Source organism: Gorilla gorilla, chromosome 23 (assembly GCF_029281585.2).
Source record: "Gorilla gorilla gorilla isolate KB3781 chromosome 23, NHGRI_mGorGor1-v2.1_pri, whole genome shotgun sequence".
NCBI classification, from domain to species: domain Eukaryota; kingdom Metazoa; phylum Chordata; class Mammalia; order Primates; family Hominidae; genus Gorilla; species Gorilla gorilla.
Window position 1 is genome coordinate 31872367 of NC_086018.1, and position 20935 is coordinate 31893301.

The 20935-nt window shown below is 46.4% G+C and overlaps 1 protein-coding gene across 6 annotated transcripts in view; it reads right to left on the reverse strand.

Annotated features, from left to right (window-relative positions):
* Window positions 1–20935, reverse strand: part of LARGE1 (LARGE xylosyl- and glucuronyltransferase 1) — a 759370-nt gene that overhangs the window by 684624 nt on the left and 53811 nt on the right. The window contains exons 1-2 of one of the 6 annotated variants that reach the window (XM_055375362.2): window positions 9806–11074; window positions 8655–8717 (exon numbers count right to left, since the gene is read on the reverse strand). The exons of 2 other annotated variants lie outside the window; for them this stretch is intronic. The gene's annotated coding sequence lies outside the window, so the exon portion shown is untranslated. Of the gene's footprint in view, window positions 1–8654; window positions 8718–9805; window positions 11075–20935 lie in introns of those variants that run through there. 3 more of the 6 variants (XM_055375363.2, XM_055375359.2, XM_063704846.1) reach the window with 3 other exon arrangements.

The window sequence follows — 20935 nt, forward strand, 5'->3', positions numbered from 1 at the left end:
AGTCAATTAATAGTTCCATGAAAGAAGCCAGAGACGTGAGCAATCAAAACTAAATCAGGCAGCGTATTTTTTTTGAGTCCTCCGTATTTTTTTTTTCTAGAATGCTGCTGTGAAAGCTCAGAATATAAACAAGTAGGTGCTTATTAGGAAAAGACTAGTTGAAAATCTTTCGCCCAGCACATCTCAGCCACTGCAACAGTCTTCCTCACCAACAGGCTTACATCTAAAGGACTCAGTGTGTGAGAATGAAAACGAGGTGGTGGATAAGCGGTTTTTAAACCAGGCTCATGGGCCCTAGGGGTAAGAAAGGGCAGGCACTGAGAGTCTTTGGCCAGCACCTCTATTTCTCTCTCCACCCCCAGCCCTGCACCCCTGCAGGCCACTGAATGACTCAGAGTAAAAGTCATTCCCTCCAGCACCCACAATAACCTGTCCCCACACCAGGAGCCCACCCCAGCCTGACTCAAATTCTGCCTTACTCAGGAAGGGAAGGAGGGCTCTTCCTGAAGCCGCGTTATGCCAAAGATGCCCCACGCTCCTTGCACACTGCCAGACACTGGGCCCAAAAACTCCAGTGGTTTTACCAAAGGTATGCCTATCCCCCAATTAAAGACCCCTCATTCTGAATAAACCAGTATTCAGTTAATTACTCAAGACAAGTCCCTTCAATGGATCCCAGAGGGCCTCTGAGGCAGAGAGAGGGACCTGGGGTCAGGTCCTTGATCTGTCCCCCTGGGCAAATCACTTTCCTGAGATGCCTCTTCGGGTCTGTAGATTGGAGGGCCATATTCATTATCTCCTAAAGCTTTTAAAGAATCGAAAAGGCTAATTGCACAATAAAGGCAAATTCTTTCTCCTCCACCCCAGCCTGTCCTGCTTCACTCGCTCTGCTTCATTGTTCTTCATGGGTTTACACCCCCTACTTCATCTGCACTCCATCCCAGAGAACAGTTCTAGGCCTGTCCACTCAGCAGACACCTTCTCTGACACAGGGACTGTGTAGAGAAAGAAGAGCAGGATAAATCCTCTCTGTTCTTGCACCATTTCTGGTCTAGGAATGATAGTGTGTCATCAGTCTCATCAATAGTTAATGCTTTTGCCTCCTGGAGTCACCCCAGGATAAGACGCTGCCTCAGAAGAAACCTGTCCCCTCAACTCCAGGTCCAGCAGACACACAGGCCCACTTCGCAGAACATCTCAACCACCTGGGTGTCCTTAGCAAGCTAATGTCGTTTTTTCATCAATTAGTCCCATTCCACTCCACCTCCCAGCACCCCATCATCTTCACCATAACTTCAACAGTATCCATGTATCTCAGAGGATATGAATGCTACAGGGTGAGGGCAGGAGCTCCAGTCTACTGAAAAAAACTCAAATTAGGACTACATCCTTCAAACGAGGGATGCGATACATTATTAACAGGCAGTACTCACTCATAACCTACTGGGTACTAGACACCAGGCTACGAGTTTTCAACATATTAATCCCTTTAGTTCTTTTTTCTTTTCTTCTCTTTTTTTTTTTTTTTTGAGACAGAGTCTCACTCTGTTGTCCAGGCTGGAGTGCAGTGGTGCGATCTTGGCTCACTGCAACCTCTACCTCCCAGGTTCAAGCAATTCTCCTGCCTCAGCCTTCCAAGAAGCTGGGATTACAGATGAGCACCACCATGCCCAGCTAATTTTTGTGTATTTTAAATACAGACGGGGTTTCACCATGTTGGCCAGGCTGGTCTCAAACTCCTGACCTCAGGCGATCCTCCCGCCTCTGCCTCCCAAAGTACTGGGATTACAGGCGTAAGCCACTGCGCCCGGACTCCTTTAGTTCTTATTACAATACTAATGTATAGGTACAGTTGTTATCCCAATTTTCCATACGAGGAAATACAAAGGGACGGAGAGATTAAAGAAGGAGCCCAGGGTCAGATGGCTGGTAGGGGGTGGGGGTGCAATGATCTGGTTCTGTGTAGCTTGAGGGCCTTTTCCACAGAAAAGTAAAAGGAGGACCATACTTCTGTTGCAGAAACTGCCAGCAACCACAACCACTCATATTTAAACCCATCAGGAGAAAAGTCCTATTCACTCTCTGGACTGAGGATCAGAAGATCTCGGGCCACACCCAGGCCCTACCACCAGCAGCAGCAATAACATGGCCTTCAAACAGGGATTTCACCTCTTCTAACCCCTATTTTCCCATCTAAAAGACGAGTGTTCCAGATAATAGCTCTCATATCCTAGGATTATCTGCAAGGAAACCAGGGAGCAGAGTCTTAAGTCTTCCGCACTTGAGGTCAGAGGGACCTAGTTCAACTCTGGGCTGTGAGGCCAGCTGGCTGGTGACTGTGGGTGGGTAATTTAACCTCTAGGTTTCCGCCTCCTCATTTGCAAAGAAGGATAACAATGAATTTATTGCAAGTACTAAAGGAAGCAACACCCACAAATGCTGCATCCAGTGTCCAGCATATAACAAACACCTAATAAATGACAGACAGTCGTATTATTATTACTACCATTATTATTATCAAGATCTGAAATTCCACAGAAGGAAATCTTCCCCGCTTTAATACGGTAGACTTTATAACCTTATTTGGAAGGATAATCTGGCTAACACATTTTCCCATTTAAATCCTTGAATAACCAAGTCTGACTCAGAGTGGAGGGGGATAGGGCAGAGGGCGTAAAGGTAGCAGCTGGATCCCAGGCCCCTCATCTGATGGAGGAAGAGTTTTGCTGGCTCCCCCCTTATTCTAATTCTATCCCTGCCTCTCTCTTATGCCCCTCCCACCACACTCCTGCTCCCAAGATCCTATAAGTAACCTAACCGGTCTTAAAAAAAAAAAGACACCACCTGAGCAAGTCTATAGCTGCTGAATGATAATGACAAGGTTCCTATGGCAACCCCCATTTCTAAAGTTTGGGTGGTGGAAGACAGAGAGGGATCATTTGGCACCTGGCTTATGGGTGAAACACCTTGAAACTGCATGTTTTTTAATTCTCTCCACAATTAGAGCCAGGCCTTACACTTTTCCAGCACAAGACACTTTACAAGGTGTTTCACACAAGTTAACTACCATGTGACATAAGGAGGAGAGATTACTGACCCTGTTTTTTACAAATGAAAAACCTAACAATTGGACTTGTTAACAGCTCATATGCAGTAAATCCAGGATAAGACCTTGGGTCTCTTGACTCCTAAACAAGCGATTTACTCAAGACCCCACTGTGTCTTCCAGCCCTACCTACCTTCTCTCTACCGCCACAGCCTTCTAGGCTTTCTCCTTCTCTCAAGTCACTTACTTCGAGGCACACTTACCCAACCTTTGCATTTCTGCCTTCTGTCACATCCTGCTCTGTTTCCACAATTATCAAGTGACTCAGCTCTCCAATTAAACTGTGTACGTGTCTATTCAATACCATTCAGCTGTAAAATAACCTACACATTTCTACAGTGATGCCTAGGACAAGGTTTTATTCACCAAGCGACTGTGCCACCGGCTCCAGTGAAAGACTACCAGGAACATACTCGTGGTCAAACAAAGTTGGGTTCATTGGTTCACTGCAGCAAGGTGGACACTACACCAGGCAGAATTTCAGAGATCTCAGCAAGAGGATGTCAGGAGGAGCTCATTATACAATTTGGACTGTGTTCAGTGATTTAGGGGTAGGCTCAGGGAAATGTAGTTTTGCTCTGAATTGGTTGCTGTCAACAGAGCAGAAATTTTATGATGACGTAGCTTCCTAATTTTTATCTAAGAGGCAGGAGGAATAGAATGAGGCTAAAGTCATAATCGGTAAAGAAACATTCGTGTGAGCTGAGACTGGGGAATGTGTGGTCGTTTTTGTGCCTTGCAGTGATCTTGCTTTTATCTGTGCTCAGTGTTGATGATTGAGTGGTCTTGTTTTTGTCTTGTTCTATCACCAATATAGAGTGACTCCATCACTCTATATTGTATTCTGTGAAACTCTTTATGCCCAAGAAGAGAACACACAAAGGCCCCAGCTATTAGAGCCAGGCTGGCTCTAAGCAGATAGCAGCAGAAGGAACTATTCTTTGTAATTTTCTCGACAACTTGTTCCACAAGTCACAATACCTGTTTGTGGTATTTACTTTGTACTTTTTAAAAATAAGACTCATGATGGAGAAGGCTGATGTGAGCCGACATTGAAAGGTCAGCCCTGGAGCTACAAAAAGAGGCCTCTGAGCTGAGAAACTGAAACCGATGCTCCCAGATGAAGATTTTTTTTTCCTGCCATCAACTGTGGAAGTAATTAATAGTCACTTTTATTTCAGAATTTGTTTTATATTTAACAAAGCCTCCTGAGCAGCCCTTCGTGGCTTCAAGGTGGTCTGGGCACAAGATCGATAAAGATTTCGCCCCTTAATTAGGTTACATTCCAGTAAAGGTAACATGTGTTTTTTGTCTATAAAAATAAACACAACAAATTTAAAAAAACATACAGTCTGTTAGAAAGTGGTAAGTACGATAAAGGCTGGGCATGGTGGCTCACACTTGTAATCCTAGCACTTTTGGAGGCCAAGGCGGACAGATTGCCTGAACTCAGGAGTTTGAGACCAGCCTGGGCAACACAGTGAAATCCCGTCTCTACTAAAAAAATATATATACAAAAAATAAGCCGGGCGTGGCGGCGTACACCTGTAGTCCCAGCTACTTGGGAGGCTGAAGCAGGAGAATTGCTTGAACCTGGGAGGCGGAGGTTACAGTGAGTGGAGATTGGGCCACTGCACTCCAGCGTGGGCAAGAGAGCGAGACTCCGTCTCCAAAAAAAAAAAAAGAAAGAAAGAAAGAAAGAAAAGTGATAAGTGCTATGAAAATAAAGAAAAAAACAGAACAGGGTAAAGAGGGATGGGAATGCCAGGCAAGGGTCACAGTGATCAATGAGGCAGCCAGGCAAGCCCTCCACCACATGAAATTGAAACATGAGAAAGTCTTGATGGAAAGGAAGGGGGGGCCTAAACAAAGCCACCAAAGAGAAATTAATCCAAGGAGAAATTAATCCAAAGGGAAATCAGCACCATCGTCTCATTTCAGATACGCAACAACTTAGAACTAGAGAGGTCTAGGAACTTGTCCGAGACCACACAATTTGATGATAGAACCAGGTGGAACGTGGGTCTCCAGATTCCCTGCCACAAGCTTCCTTCCCTATAATGAACAGGATATAAGAGCATTCTGTATAGCATCAAATCCAGAAGTAACTCCAGAATCACACGCAGAAACAGCCGCTGCTTTTCAAGCACACACAGGTTTACAATACCTGTGTGTATCCATGCCAACCTGCAAAGTGTTAACTACCAAATGATCCTGAGAGGTCCAACCTTTAGCCTCATTCAAAACAGGGGAAGAGGAGGAGGCTGTGAGCATTTAAGTCCCTTGTTCAACATCTAGATGGCAAAAGGCAGGGTTTATTTTCAAACCCCAGCTGCATAATTTCATAGCTCTATTATGCAAAGCACCACACACCAGTATGATGTTCACAGATACATGTGGCCTACATAACCCTTAATAATACGTACTTCACAGACAGTTGTGAGGCTTAAATAAGTATGCCCACATATGCCGAAGATAGCAAGGATACGAAAAAGTGCCAGTTCCTTTCCCACATGTGCTGAGTTGGAACAAGTTGGAAACAGCTTGGTGCCAGAGCATGTCCACAAGGATATGTCTGCCTGTTGTGCCGTCTGCTGTATCCTCAGAACCTGCCTTGGGGCAGGCGCTAAATATTCACTGAATGATGGAAAATAGAAGTATGCAAGCTCTTCCTTCTGCTCTTTGTTCTCAATACTCTAGGGATCCCCGAGAACACCTCTCAGTTCAGCTGTGGACAAGAGGAAGCAAATGCGAAAGTGAAACTGCTCTCAGCAGGTCCCAACTGAGTCCCTACTGGGCAGGCTCGTGGCCAGCCAGATGCCCAGACCGGCCATACCAGACAGTCCTTGCAGAGGCTGAACAAGATAAATTGCCTATTGTGGATTAAGAAATCTACCAAAGCACTCTAGAATGGATTCCAAGATCCATTTGCATCAAAAACGTGAAATCAAATGAGTATCACATTCAAGGACTTGGCATATCACAAACTCAGAGCTGATCAATGTAATTATAAATGCACTTAAGGGAAAAAAAAAAAAAAAGAAAGGACCTTGCCCTGGGCATGAAGAGAAGCCATGATGGGCTGCTTTGTTAAATATAAAACAAATTCTAAAATAAAAGTGACTATTAATTACTTCAGCAGTTGATGGCAGAAAAAAAAAACCTTGGTCTGGGAGCATCGGTTTCAGTTTCTCAGCTCAGAGACCCCTTTTTATAGCTCCAGGCTGACCTTTCACCATCGGCTCACATCAGCCTTCTCCATCATGAGTCTTATTTTTAAAAAGTACAAGGTAAATCCCCCAGTGTTCTAATCAAGCTCCCTTACTCACTTGAAGGGTAACCTTCATAGAAAAGAGGCCACTTGATAAATTCCAAAGCAAGTAAAAATAAAACATTATGAAGAAGATAGTCTAATCATCACAGCTAATTACAAAAGCAGAGTACATCACTTTATTCTCCCCAAGTGTCTCCAGTTTATTTAAAAAAAAAAAAAAGAGGTCCAATTTAACAAAGACATTCTGTGTTACCGGTCTGAAGAGAAACAGAAGGAATCTTGGGAGATGCAGTTGTGATTTATAAAACCAAAGAGTTAGCTGTTGAAACAGTTATTCATAAATGTATCGGTGACATATGTAAATATATATGATATGCCAACTGGATGCAAGAGTCCGGCGAAGGTGCTGTGGGGTGCCATGTTGCATCAAGCGAGGCTGCGCCCTTCACAAGCTTATGGCTGATTGCAGCATTACAAAACCCCAGAGGCAGGACCACAAGGCATTCAGCAGAGAGACAGAGCACTTTCCAGCTCAGGAGGCCCGGGCAGTCATTCTGGAGAAGGTGGCATATAAAGTGGGCCTTAGGCCGGGCGCGGTGGCTCACGCCTGTAATCCCAGCACTTTGGGAGGCCGAGACGGGCGGATTATGAGGTCAGGAGATCGAGACCATCCTGGCAAACACGGTGAAACCCTGTCTCTACTAAAAATACAAAAAAATTAGCCGGGTGTGGTGGCGGGTACCTGTAGTCCCAGCTACTCGGGAGGCTGAGGCAGGAGAATGGCATGAACCCAGGAGGCGGAGCTTGCAGTGAGCGGAGATCGCGCCACCACACTCCAGCCTGGGCAAGAGAGCGGGACTCCATCTCAAAAAAAATAAATAAATAAAAATAAAGTGGGCCTTGAAGAACGGGTGGGAGGTAGAGGGGTGGAGTGGGAAACTGTCAGAACCCTAACCATTTGCTAGCCACTCCATGTGCCCCCAATCTGCCCAACCCAGAAAGGATCAGGCGAGAGACCTCAGGGTCTGGAGGGCCCATCACGCCTCACCAGGGCTGTGTGGTACAATCCCCAGGACCCATGTTTCAGAACCCACGTGCCACACTCCAGCCAAGATGGCAGGAATCAGAATTTCAGGGGTGGGGCTTGGTCCTGTGCTTCTGGGAAAGGCCCTCAAGGAATTTCTGATGAGCAGCCCTCTGCCCCCAGGAACCACAGATTAACACCAGTATCTTAGTTTTCAAAGTGGAGCAAATGAAACTCAGAGTCGGGGGGTTCCTTACTTTTTCATCATCATTCTGATGAATATGTAGTGAACACCAACCTCAGGATACAAAAATTAATAAAGCCCATACCTGCCCTCATTACACGTTTTTTGCTCAGTGAGTCCTTACAGCAAAACCATGAAGGACTACTGTCATCTCTTCACATGCCCCCTTTTTATTAAGACAAAGAAACCGAAGCTTAAAAGGTTAAGAGAACAGGAATAATAAATTATGGAGTCGGGATCAAGTCTTGGCATCCTGAGACGCACCCCGCACCTCTGTGCTGCTTACTGGAGGCTTCCCGGGCACCCAGCCCTACGCTGGCACCTGGGCGATGACTATGCACAACAAATGGCCTCTGATCTCAGTAGGAATAGAGGGTTTAGGGGACAGCAGAAGAGAGCTGTCCAAGAGCCAAACTTCCACTGAAAAGATTTCAAAATGTTTCATGTGCAGAATCCAACCAGAGTGCTGAACTGTGGCCATACCCGGACCAGTTCTCAGGGGGCCATGCTCCTCTGGAAATGTTCTCCACCCAAACAACCACATGCCTCTCCATGGAAGAGGGTCGGAACCATTCCCGACAGAACAAGCTGGGTGGCTGGGTGGTGGGTCTAAGCAGTCACTTCCCCCTCAGAGCCTCAGTGAGGTCCATATGAAGAGGCTGAAATGAAGACTCAAGGCGCAGCTCCTAGAAGTGATAAATAGATCTACTGATCATCAGCCAAGAGAGTAAGACACAGGGGAAATCCCACCAGAACTGGGAATTAGACACCGTTTCCAGGTCCCTGTGAGGCAGCCACTGTGTCTTCTTTGGTGAAAGAACCAGATTACAGCCCTAAACTTAGAGGCGGACAACACCAAGCCCTAGGCTGGTGCTTCTACTTTTAGCCGTGTGAGCCAAGCGAGGTAGCTTACTTCAGCACAGATCGCCCTGCTGAAAAATGGCAACTTGCAAAGGTTTCTGTGAGGATTTAATAAAACAGCTTTGAAAAATGCTACACATCTTACCCGGCTCACGACAGGTGCTTTACAAACGGCTGATGCATCTGAATGAGTTTCTTAATGTAGGTTCTGAAAAATAGACAAGGCCCCTTTAAGGTTAGCTGTCAGATGAACCTGTCTGTCATTATCCTTTTCTGTCTCCCTGCTGCTCCCTAATTTTTGTTTTTCCAAGAGCAAGCAGAAAAAGCTAAAATAACTTTTTTTTTCTTTTTTTGAGACAGAGTCTCGCTCTGTTGCCCAGGCTGGAATGCAGTGGCGTGATCTCAGTTCACTGCAACCCTTGCCTTCTGGATTCAAGTGATTCTTGTGCCTCAGTCTCCCCAGTAGCTGGGATTACAGGCTCAGCTAATTTTTGTATTTTTAGTAGAGATGAGGTTTTGCCATGTTGGCCAGACTGGTCTCGAACTCCTGGCCTTGAGGGATCCGCCCTTCTCAGCCTCCCAAAAGTGTTGGGATTACAGCGGTGAACCACCGCACCCAGCCTAAAAGAACATCTTTAAGTGAAGGTTCACAGGGCAGACAGATTAGTGGCTCTTTTATTCTAAGCTGGAAGCCAAAAGGAACAGACTCCCCTCAAGGGCAGGAGAAAAAAATCCATTGGGAGCTTTTGATACCCAGACAGCTGGGAAGCCCCAGAGGGCAAGAATTCAATAAATACTCCCACTGGACATGCAACGGCAAGAAACGATGCAATCAGAAAAAGGCCAAGTTAAATTACATGTTTACTTGCAGTAAGTTTTCAAGGAAACATACTAACAAAACACTTACTGAAATATTTCTTATAGTTGTTTATCGGTAAATGATAGTAGTTAGTAATTAATGCTCTCCTAGATAAACAAAATGCCTATTTTAAATAGAAAATGATAATCGAGTGCATCAGAGAGAATCTCTGGCCTATCACACAAGAGATCTCGCCTTTGACACCATAAACCATATTACTGCACACGCAGGGCAGTTATCTGCTTAAGACCTGGGCTTGAGAAAAAATGACTAGCCTCCAGGAAACAACAGATGCTGGAGAGGAAGTGGAGAAATAGGAACACTTTTACACTGTTGGTAGGAGTGTAAATTAGTTCAACCATTGTGGAAGACAGTGTGGCGATTCCTCAAGGATCTAGAACCAGAAATACCATTTGACCCAGCAATCCCATTATTACCGGGGTTCCTTGCTCCCAAGCTGGAACCGGGAGTTCCAACTCCCAAGATGGTGGCGGGCCGCTTCCAAGATGGCGGCCGGTCGCTTCCAAGATGGTGGCAAGCCTCGTGTTCTCTGACCTGGGGTTCTTGGCCTCACGGATTCCAAGGAATGGAATCTTGGGCCATGTGGTGAGTGTTATAGTTCTATTAGAAGCCATGAGTCACAGAAGAGAACCGTGGAACCGAGTGACTAGTGTTCAACTCGATTAGGACGAACCCAGGCACGTAGCTGTGCAGGAACAACGGCAAGCCTTTAGCCCGATCAGGAGCGGCAATGGGCACCTTGCTGGATCAGGAGCCCAGTGGACATCCTGCTGGATCCAGAGGGATGGAAGTCAGCGGCGGGTCTGTGACTGTGGCAAACAGCAATGGTTGACAGCGAGCGAAAGCTCAGCTCCAGCCATAACAAACCCGGACCAGAAGAGAGTGCGGTTGCAAGATTTAACAGAGTGAAAACAGAGCTCCCATACAAAGGGAGGGGACCCAAAGAGGGCAGCCGTTGCTGGTTCGAATGCCTGGGTTTATATCCTGATCATTGTCCCTCCCGCTGTGCTCTCAGGTGATAGTTGATTGGCTATTTCTTTACCTCCTGTTTTTGCCTAATTAGCATTTTAGTGAGCTCTCTTTACTACCTGATTGGTCGGGTGTGAGCTAAGATGCAAGCACCCTGTTTAAAGGTGGATGCGGTCACCTTCCCAGCTAGGCTTAGGGATTCTTAGTTGGCCTAGGAAATCCAGCTAGTCCTGTGTCTCACCATTACTGGGTACATACCCAAAGGATTATAAATTACTCTACTATAAAGACACATGCACACGTATGTTTATTGCAACACTATTCACAATAGCAAAGACTTGGTACCAATCCAAATGCCAATGATAAACTAGATAAAGAAAATGTGGCACATATACACCACGGAATACTATGCAGCCATAAAAAAGGATGAGTTCATGTCTTTTGCAGGGACATGGGTTAAGCTGGAAACCATCATTCTCAGCAAACTAACACAAGATCAGAAAACCAAACACCGCATCTTCTCACTCATAGGTGGGAGTTGAACAATGAGAACACATGGACACAGGGAGGGGAACATCACACACTGGGGCCTGTAGGGGGTCAGCGGCTAGGGGAGGGATAACATTAGGACAAATACCTAATGTAGATGACGGGTTGATGGGTGCAGCAAACCACCAAGGCACATGTATACCTATGTAACATAACTGCACGTTCTGCACATGTATCCCAGAACTTAAAGTATAATTAAAAAAAAAAAAAATGACTAGCCCCAAGGGAGCTCACCTTATAAATGCAAACCTGTATTATGATAATAATGTTGTATTACTGTACTTCCTAATTTCAGAATGACATCTCATCATAGTCATTTTTAAAATATGGAAACAAACGCACGAGCTTTGGGAAAAGGTAGAAATGACACTAGGAAAACAACCGGCACCCAACAGATACAAACAAAAAGTCTTCACCTTACATTGTGGCCTCTGGCGGTATAAACTGGGTCCCCACCAGGCTTCTGGAAGAAGTGTTGTCTGAGTAGGGACTCAGAAAATAAAAGGGAGTTTTCAACAGGCCCAAAGCAGTTTCAGGCTTAACAAAGGCCACATTGTATAAAATTCTTCTCAACTCCTAAAGCTGGAGGATCCTTGGAAGTAAAAAGCAGTCAGAAGTCAGGTATCAAACAGAGACCGGGGCTTAAATCCAGGTATGTTTTCTTGGTCTTGAGTGATTAACGAAATCAACAAAATGTGGTCAAGAGCTGGAAGCAACCCATTATGACATGAATGGTTCATCAAGGACATGTTCAGCAATAGATAAATGGGCAAACCAAGGTGCTATGTGGCATACACATAAAGTAGAAGGAAATATCATCGACATGCTACACCATGTGATGTAAACTTTGAGGACCTCATGCTAAGTGAAATACGCCAGTCACAAAACAACAAATACTATATCATTCCACTCATATAAAGTACCTGGAGGACTCAAACCCATAGAGAATGCTGCTTGCCAGGGGCTGGGAGGAGGGGAAAATAGGGAGTTCTTGTTCAAAGGATGCACAATTTCAGTTCTGCAAGATCCAAACAGTTCTGGAGATTGGCTGCATGACAATGTGAAGATACTTAACACTACTGAACTGTCCACCCAAAAATAGTTAAGATGGTCAATCTTATGTGTATTTTACAATTAAAAATTTTAAATTTTTTGTTAAATTAAAAAAAAATTTTTTTGTACAGACAGGGTCTCACTATGTTGCCCAGACTGCTCTTGAACTCCTGGACTCAAGTGATCCTACCGCTTCGGCTTCCCAAAGTGTTAGGATTACAGGCGTGAGCCACGATGCCTGGCCATTTTTGAATTTTTTTAAATCGAGAAGCTGATACTTAACCCCAGAGCTCGAAATAAGACTTAAATAAAATAATGTACACAGTCTAACCCATAGCACCTGGCATACCATAGATGTTCAAATAAATATTTGTTTCTCCCACTGTCTTTGTTTTCAGAATAAGAAATAAAGTTGTGGCCAGAGAAGTTAAGGGCCTGGAGGGGCAATCCTAGTGGTTGGGAACTCCAGGGTCACAGTGTCCTGGCTCCACACTGGATTCTCTACTCAGCAGCAAGCATGGCCTGAGGAAAGTGACCCAGCCTCTCTGACACTCAGCGTCCTGAGCTGTGAAGGTGGTGGTGGGATCAGCACCTCAGAGGGGGCTCTTCTGAGGATGGGCGTGCAACCGTGATCAGGAGAATGCCTGGCCCACACAAACATGACTTCAGCACTCACCAGGGCAAAGCGGGGGCAAGACCAACACGTGCAAACTACCAGGCCACTACCCTGACCCTCCTGGGCCAGTCCCCCATTCCAGCTGCCCACAACAACTAGAATGGTGCATCTGCCTGCAAGCTGGAGTCAGCACGGGGAACACCGTGGGCGCAGCCAGCCTGAGGCCTTTCTGATGACCTACTGCACTGCCACCACAGCCACGACCCTCGCCCGTACATCCATGCATCCTCAGCAAGGTCCCTGGAGTGTGAAGCCTGCACTCCTGGGCACTGTCGCTAGAGAGATTTCAACCCTGAATCTCAGGGTGGGCAATGCTTCCTTAGGCTGAGAGTGGGTAATGAAGCGGCATCGCCCAGGCAGCCTCTGCCTCGAATACCTCTCTTCTTCCTCCTTTTCTTCCACCCCCCTTATTCCCATCTGTGCGGCAAGGAAAAGGTCAGTAAGCACAGCCCTATCTTGGTATTCTCTCCAAAGTTCCACATTAAAGGAAAACTGACATCTGCGAGGAGATAACAGCTAACTCATTTTTCCCTTCGTTAACTTGGTGGCCGAGTGCAGCCACCACCTGGGCTAAGCATGCCAGCCTTTGCTAACACCCATTCTGCAAAAGGACCAAGCACTGCAACTCGGCTAGCTGTTCCTCACTCCCACTCCTCACCCACCTACACACATACACACATACACACACACACACACACACACACACACACCCTTAGCCTACAATTTACAGCAACAACAAGAAATCATAACAGCGAATGTAGCATATTGCCATAGAACAAGCCATGGAATCTGCACAAGATCCCTTGGACAAGCAATTAACCTCACTAAGCCTCAGGCTCCTCACCCACAGAATGGCCATGCAGACACGCCTGGCCTCTCCATGTTGCCATGAGGATCCTTGACTGTCAAATCTGGAGAACTCTCCTACGCAGCATTTGGTGCCACTCCTCAGTCCTGCCCCCCAGCACTTCGCGCCAGCCCCAGGAGCTCTTGCACCCGCAAATAAATGCTTTCACTGGGATTATGCAACTCACTTCTGCTCACCACCCTTCGGCCAGAATGAGCCACATGGCCCTAGAAAGGGGCAGGGAAGGTGACCCAGGTGACCATTCCTATGTCCTCAGTAGAAGAAAAGTGGATTTTGGGACCCAGACATTCTTTTTTTTTTTTTTTTTTTTTTTTTTTGAGACAAGGTCTCACTCTGTCACCCAGGCTGGAGTGGCATGATCTCAGCTCACTGCAACCTCTGTCTCCTGGGTTCAAGCAATTCTCATGCCTCAGCCTCTGGAGTAGCTGGGATTACAGGCACGCGCCACCATGCCCGGCTCATTTTTTTGTATTTTTAGTAGACAGAGGGTCTCACCATGTTGGCCAGGCTGGTCTTGAACTCCTGACCTCAAATGATCCACCTGCCTCAGCTTCCCAAAGTGCTCGGATTACAGGCATGAGCCACCGTGCCCGGCAGGAACTAGATGTTTCTAACATAGACAAATCCTCTGTCCTCGAGAGCTCACGGCAAGTGGTGAAGACAGCTACACAAACCCCTGGGAAGAAAACATCATGGAAAAGGCTGCCAAAGATCCTGTAAGCTGCCATGGGAGCAAAGGAAGACTCTGTTCAGCCCAACTGGGAGCCTTTGACAGAGGTGTGTGTGACATCAGGGAAGCCTTCCTGGGGGAGGTTATATCCGAACATCTTGAACAATACAGGCGATCTTCTCAGGGAAGAGGATTGATGGCAGTCACTGAGCAAAGAGGCTCCTGGCCTTGATCAACACTACAATTTTGTCTTTTCCAGTGTTGCGGCCTGGGCTCCTTCGTAACTGTATCATAAACCCACTCTGAGTGGGTGTACCTGACACTGTGACCGCCAGGGCTGAATCACCAGGAACGCAGGAAGCTGAGGGCCAGCCGGACACCTGGGTCCCAAGAGAAACAGTGTGGGGACACAGAGGCTATACAGGCCTCGGTTCAAATCCCAGCTCTGTCACGTGTCCTCGGGGGCCACCATGACGTTCGTTTGTGGGCTTGGTGTTATAAAACATAAGTTCTTCTTGTGAGAGCTGTGTTTTCATTGACCTAACAAATCTATTAACACAAAAAGGGCAGTCCATGGTCAAAATTTTTTATCAGAGGTAAAAAGAGAGTCAAAACAATATTGACGATTGATGTTCCTACTATACCTACGTATTAGTATGTATCAGAGGTAGCACGCACCGAGTCCTCACCAAGGGCCTGGCCAATTTCTAGTCTATTATTATTATTGTTGTTGTTATCATACTCTTTCAAGGATGAGAAAATTGAGACACAGAAGTCAATTAAGCTGTCCGAGAGCATAGGAATGTGTTGCAGAAAGCGGTTTGCCTCCATACTGAGCCCAGCAGGGAACTCACCGTTCCCACTTCTCACACAGCACTGTGCCACACAGGAACATGGGAGCCGACAGTTTAGGGTTCAAGTCTCAGCTTTGCCACTCAGTCACTCTTTATCTCGGGCGTGCCACCTCTGCAAGCCTCACTTCCCTCATTTCTGAAATGGAGGTTAATCCAACCTCATCAGGTAATTGAGGCAAAGCACTTGCCACGAAGAAGCACTCAATAATGCTGTTGTCTTTATTTCCTTTAGCAGTCAAGAGGGTGGGGTCCCTGCCATCTCGGCTTGCCCAACAGTCTCCTGCCTCACGATGGGGCCAGGGGATGGCTGACAATGCCTGGACAATCCCATCCCCATTTCTAGGAGACCTTGTAAGTTCAGGTAAACTTTATTAGAAATATAAAGGAGGAGCTGGGCCAGTGGCTCATGCCTGTAATCCCCATACTGGGAGGCCGAGGTGGGCGGATCACAAGGTCAGGAGTTCGAGACCAGCCTAACCGACAGGGTGAAACCCCCGTCTCTACCAAAAAAAAAAAAATGCAAAAATTAGCTGGATGTGGTGACGCATGCCTATAATCCCAGTTACGCAGGAGGCTGAAGCAGGAGAATCACTTGAACCCAGGAGGCGGAGGTTGCAGTGAGCCGACAGTGTGCCATTGCACTCCAGCCTGGATGACAGAGCGAGACTCTGTCTCAGAAAAAAAAAAATGAAAGGAGATAGGAGTACTTTTATTTTCAAAAAATTGAAAACTGTGGTTCCTGAACTGGAAGACCCTAAAAGTAACCCAGGGTTTTGAGGAGGCCAATGTCTGGGGCCTGCTCCCATTGGACTGCAGTTTCACTTGAAGGCAAAGTCATTATATGGCATCCCACATCTGTTAATCTGGCCTAACTAATGCCTCCCATGTTTCCAGGTGAATGTGAGGCATATGGAGCTATGACAAGCATCACAGAAGTTCCAACTCCAGTGAGGGGTGCAGCTCCCCTTTCTTCTTCCATTGCCTGGCAATGGTTTGTACAGAACCTACCAGGCAGGTAGAGTCTTGATCTGACAGAGACAGGAGGAAGCTGGGAGGCAGGGAAGGTCAAGAAGATCCTTCAGACCACTGATGACCATTAAGGTTCCTTGTAGGTTTAAGGGGCTCTCATTTACTTCAATAATCCTGGAGCCCCCATCAGTGCCTACCATGGAGCTAGGACCCAGCAAAGACATGGAGGCCCCTATGTTCAGGAAGGTTATTTACAATAAAGATGCAATAAAGTGCTATGCTGATATAAATAAATAGCCCAAAGCACAATACAGATACTAAGTACATACATGATGAAGACAAAAAGGGAACTTAAGAAACCAATGCTGGCTTCGTGTTCCTGGGGAAAGCTACATAGGCAAGGTGCAGGTGGCCTTGGAGTGGAGAGCCCCTAAGTCTTCTTCTTTTACTTGTTTCAAAAATGCATGCTTCTGTACATTTTACCAGGCAAGACTGTAAGCTCCTTGAGGGTAGGGATGGTGCCCTGTTTACCACACTATCCCCAATACCATGCATAGAATAGAGACTCAAATGCTGGACTGATGGATGGATGAATGGATAGATGGGCAGAAGGACAGTCAGGGCTGCATCACTGCCTTGAGACAGCAGCAGAAGACATACAGATTTAAGTGGCCAAAGCCCACAGAACAGGGCTTTCCCCAGAGGCCCATGGCCACATTTTCCCTGTGCCTACTTTCAGAATCTGCAGCACTTTTAGCCCACAGTCCCTGGGTTTCACAATCACTGCCTATATTTGGACTGTACTCCTGATGTGGCCTTATCCTGCAGGCCTCTCTCTCGCTCACTCTCTCACATGTCTCTCTCGATCACCTTTAACCTACTTCCGCTCCTGACCTGGATCCCTGGCCCACCCCCAGGTTGGTTCGCAGTTTCTGAAAGAGTCACAGCCGTGGGTGTCAGGCCCAGCTCAGCAGACAGAACACGTTTGGATGCACTGTTATTATAAAGTACTGCTGACCTCTACTATGGAACAGAATTCAGTGACCTCTGCTTCCACGCCTGTGCAGGACAAGCTCCCTCTGCTTTTGCTCCATAGCCCCAAGTCTAGGCCAGAACCTACTCCCCTTCACCCATCTTCAAGAAGGGAAGGCACAGCTGGGAGCCGTAAAATGCCACTATACCCACGAGCTGCAACCATTTGTTCCCTCCAGCAAGACTGCAGATAATTTCAGCCGGGCCTTCTCTTCTTCTCACTCTGACCTCGAAGTAGATTTTGTTTCATCTGTTTGTTTTCACGACAGAACATCCTGGTAGGGAATATTGGCGTCTTTTTCTTTTCAAAGTGACACTGACACAACTCCACTTTGTGCAAATAAATGTTTTCAACCTAAATGAGTCATTTGGTGGGAACAGTGAGTTCGCAAGCCTGCATATAGGTTGACCCCTTTACCAAGGAGGGTGGCAGGTAGCATTGTGTTTGGGGCTGACAAATATTATGAACAATGAGATCTTTTCCATGGTGATATCCCTTGCCGTACGCAGGGAAAATAAGGAGAAAAATAGGGTGATAGTTGAAAACTCTGGGCCAGGCAGAATGCATCCTTGGGGAGAATCCAGCTGCACTAGTATCTTGCCATAAAATCTTGAGAGTAAAGGAGGTATTTAACTTCTGACTCTGGTTAATTCATTTGTGGTTCTCAGGATTAACTTGAATCATTTACTACATGTAAAACATTTAAAAAATACTCAGTATATAGTAAGCATTCAATGTTAGCTGTTATTCTTTTTTTTTTTTTTTTTTTTTTTTTTTTGACAGGGTCTCGCTCTGTCATCCAGGCTGGAGTCCAGTGGCATGATCTGAGTTCACTGCAACCTCTGCCTCCCAGGCTCAAGCAATCCTCCCATCTCAGCCTCCCAAGTAGCTGGGACTACAGATGCACACCACCATGCCCAGCTAATTTGTGTAATTTTAGTAGAGATAGGGTTTCACCATGTTGCCCAGGCTGGTCTCCAACTTCTGGGCTCAAGCAATCCTCCTGCTTCAGCCTCCGGCCTCAGCTCTGGGTAGGCCCAGAGTTAACTACCCCATGGTGGATGGATGTGGCCAACTCAGCTGTTGCCAGGTGACACTCATAAATGATCATAAAGCAATCTGCCTCAGCCTCCTAAAGCACTGGGATTATAGGTATGAGCCACTGTACCCAGCCTGTTGTTCTTTAGAGACAGCATATAGGGGGCTGTTTTGCCCAGTATGGGAGTCACAACCCACATGTGGCTATTTAAATTTAATTAAAATTAAACAAAATTAAAAATTCAGTTCCTCAGTTGCACTAGCCACCTTTCAAGTACTCAGTAACTACCCATGTCCAGTGGGGACAACATCGGATGGTGCAGATGGAGAGCAGTTCCATCCTGCAGAAGGTTCTATAAGACAGTGCTGATATGGAGGTGAAGGAGTAGGTTGAAGCTTGAGGGTCTGTGTGACCTTGGGTGAGTTACTTCACCTCTCTGTGCCTCATTTCCTCATTTGTAAAATGGGGATAATGTAGCTACATTATTCAGTCATAATAAGGATTATCTGCTCTGGAAGCACTCACAATAATGCTTATGATAATGGTAAACACACACCAGATGGAGCCCTAGAATGGAGGACAGACACCCTTATGGTGCACGGTGGATTGCTGCGAGGATTAGAAAGATTTTTATAGAAAGCACCTCCCACAGGCCCAAACATAGCAGACACTCAGTCCATTCACTTTTTTTTTCAATAAATGTTCACAGAGCACCTACTATGGGTAGGCATTCTTCTAGGCACCAGAGACATAGAAATGAACAAAGTCCTTGCCCTCATGGAGCTTACAGTCTCACTAAAGGGGTTGATTATTGCTTACGCTAACAGGAACACCAACATGTCCAGCATATTACATATTCTCAGCAATGAAAAAGAAATGCCAACCACAAAGCTACCCACAAAGGTGGCATCTGACAAAAAGGGCTCTAATGAATGAATGGATGGATGGATAGATGAATGAATGAGGGTGTGGGGAGGAGGCTCAATAATGCACAAGCAATGAACTGGGCTCTGGGTGGGCCCAGAGTTAATTACCCCACGGTGGATGGATGTGGCTAACTCAGCTGTTGCCAGGTGACACTCATAAATGATCATAAAGCAGTCTGTAAACAGTGTTATGTATAAAACCTTAATCATCATGAACAGGAATCTTAAGATCCAAATGCCTGGGATAAACATGGCCTTTGCACACATGCCCTCTGCCTTCTATTCTGGACTCTGCTCTGACTCATCCTGGGGGCTGGGGCTGTTCACTCAGCGGAGGGACCAAACAGCCTTTCACTGGCCCTGGACAAATGAAACCCTCTAAGAGGGAGGTGTCCCACTGCCCAGAAAACCCCTCCCCAGCCCTCGGACTCACCTGCCGGCCTGAGCAAGGTGCCTTCTAGCGCTGGTTCTATTATTCACGACAAGGGGCTTTCCCAGGAGGCAGCAAGTGGCACTATGCTGCCTGCGTTTCTATTTCCAAAATCTGAAAGCTCTGTTTCATAGGTTTGCAGCTCCCTGACAGCTAAATGTCATGGGATGGAGCCACGTTGAATCACTGGATCTACTTCGCACCAGCAGGCTGGGCCTCAGAAAGTTATTTCAAGTCCTCAAGTCCCGATCGCTCCTTTTTTGTTTAGTAAGTAAAAATAGTGCATGCTTCACAACGTTGTTAGTAGGATTACATGAGAGAACTTAAATAAAGTGCCCAAGTCTTTGGTAGGACCTAGCTCATGTCCTACCTAGAACACCAAGATGGCTAGACAAGAAGAGGAGATGCAGCTCAAGTACCAGTTCGGTCACTATCTATCGGGGCCACCTGGTCTACCTGCGGCTTGCCCAATTCCCTCCTCATTCAAGAGGAGAGGGCCAAACCAGATCCAAGCAGCCTACCCTGTAATCTCTTGCAGCACACTACCTGCTCCATTTTCCCACAACCACGGTACATTTCATCCTGCTGAAAAGAATACAAAGCATATGAAAATTCAGTGCAAGAATTCATACCAGCAACCTCGTCCATCTGCATAAGACTTCGTTCCAAATGGTGACAACAGGCCCTTTGCTCATTACAGGTCTCACATGTGCATGGGTGTGTGGGAACAGCACCCTGTAATCCATGGGACTGAGAGGCAACTACCACAGCCGGCCTCGTCAGAAGCAGAAACACCTGAGAAACGACAGGTTTGGAATGCTAGTTATATGTGGTTTTTATACATGTACTAAAATAAAGAGCCAAGTTTTAGTGTAAAAATGCCTGTCTTGAATACCACACTTCGAGACGAGATGATGTCTAAGGGTCTTCCTGTAACTGATCTACAAGGATTCCTGCTAGGAGTTCACCTGGTGGGGAGGACAGGGCTGAAATGAGGTTAGGTGATGCTCCCCATGTGGCCTAAAACCATTACTGTCCCTCACTTCCCTCACCATCCCAGCCAGCATCTGCCACACCATGACCTCCTCTTGCCCATGGCCTTCCCTAACATGTCCTTAATTGAATTACAGGCAATTTCCACTCCCCTAACCAGGCAGATTCCTCCCATCAAAAACGTTTCTGTGCCTCTTATTAAAAACTCCTTCATTTGATGTCCCTTTCTAGTGACTGCCCATGCCCTGGTCTGGTCAACCAGAAATCACCTATCATGTCAAATCCCAACTCATCATGCATTTACTGTATGTCTACCCCATGGCAGGCACAGCACACAGACTTGACAATGACCATGGCTGACCTTGAGAGGCTCAAAACTAAATGGAAAGGGGGTTGCAAGGTACACGGATTCACGGCAAAACTAAATGGGCAGCCACTAGTACTTCAATAGAATTCTAAGATGCCAGGCACTCAGGGCAGGACTGGCTGATTCCGAACGTGGGGATGTGGAAAGAAG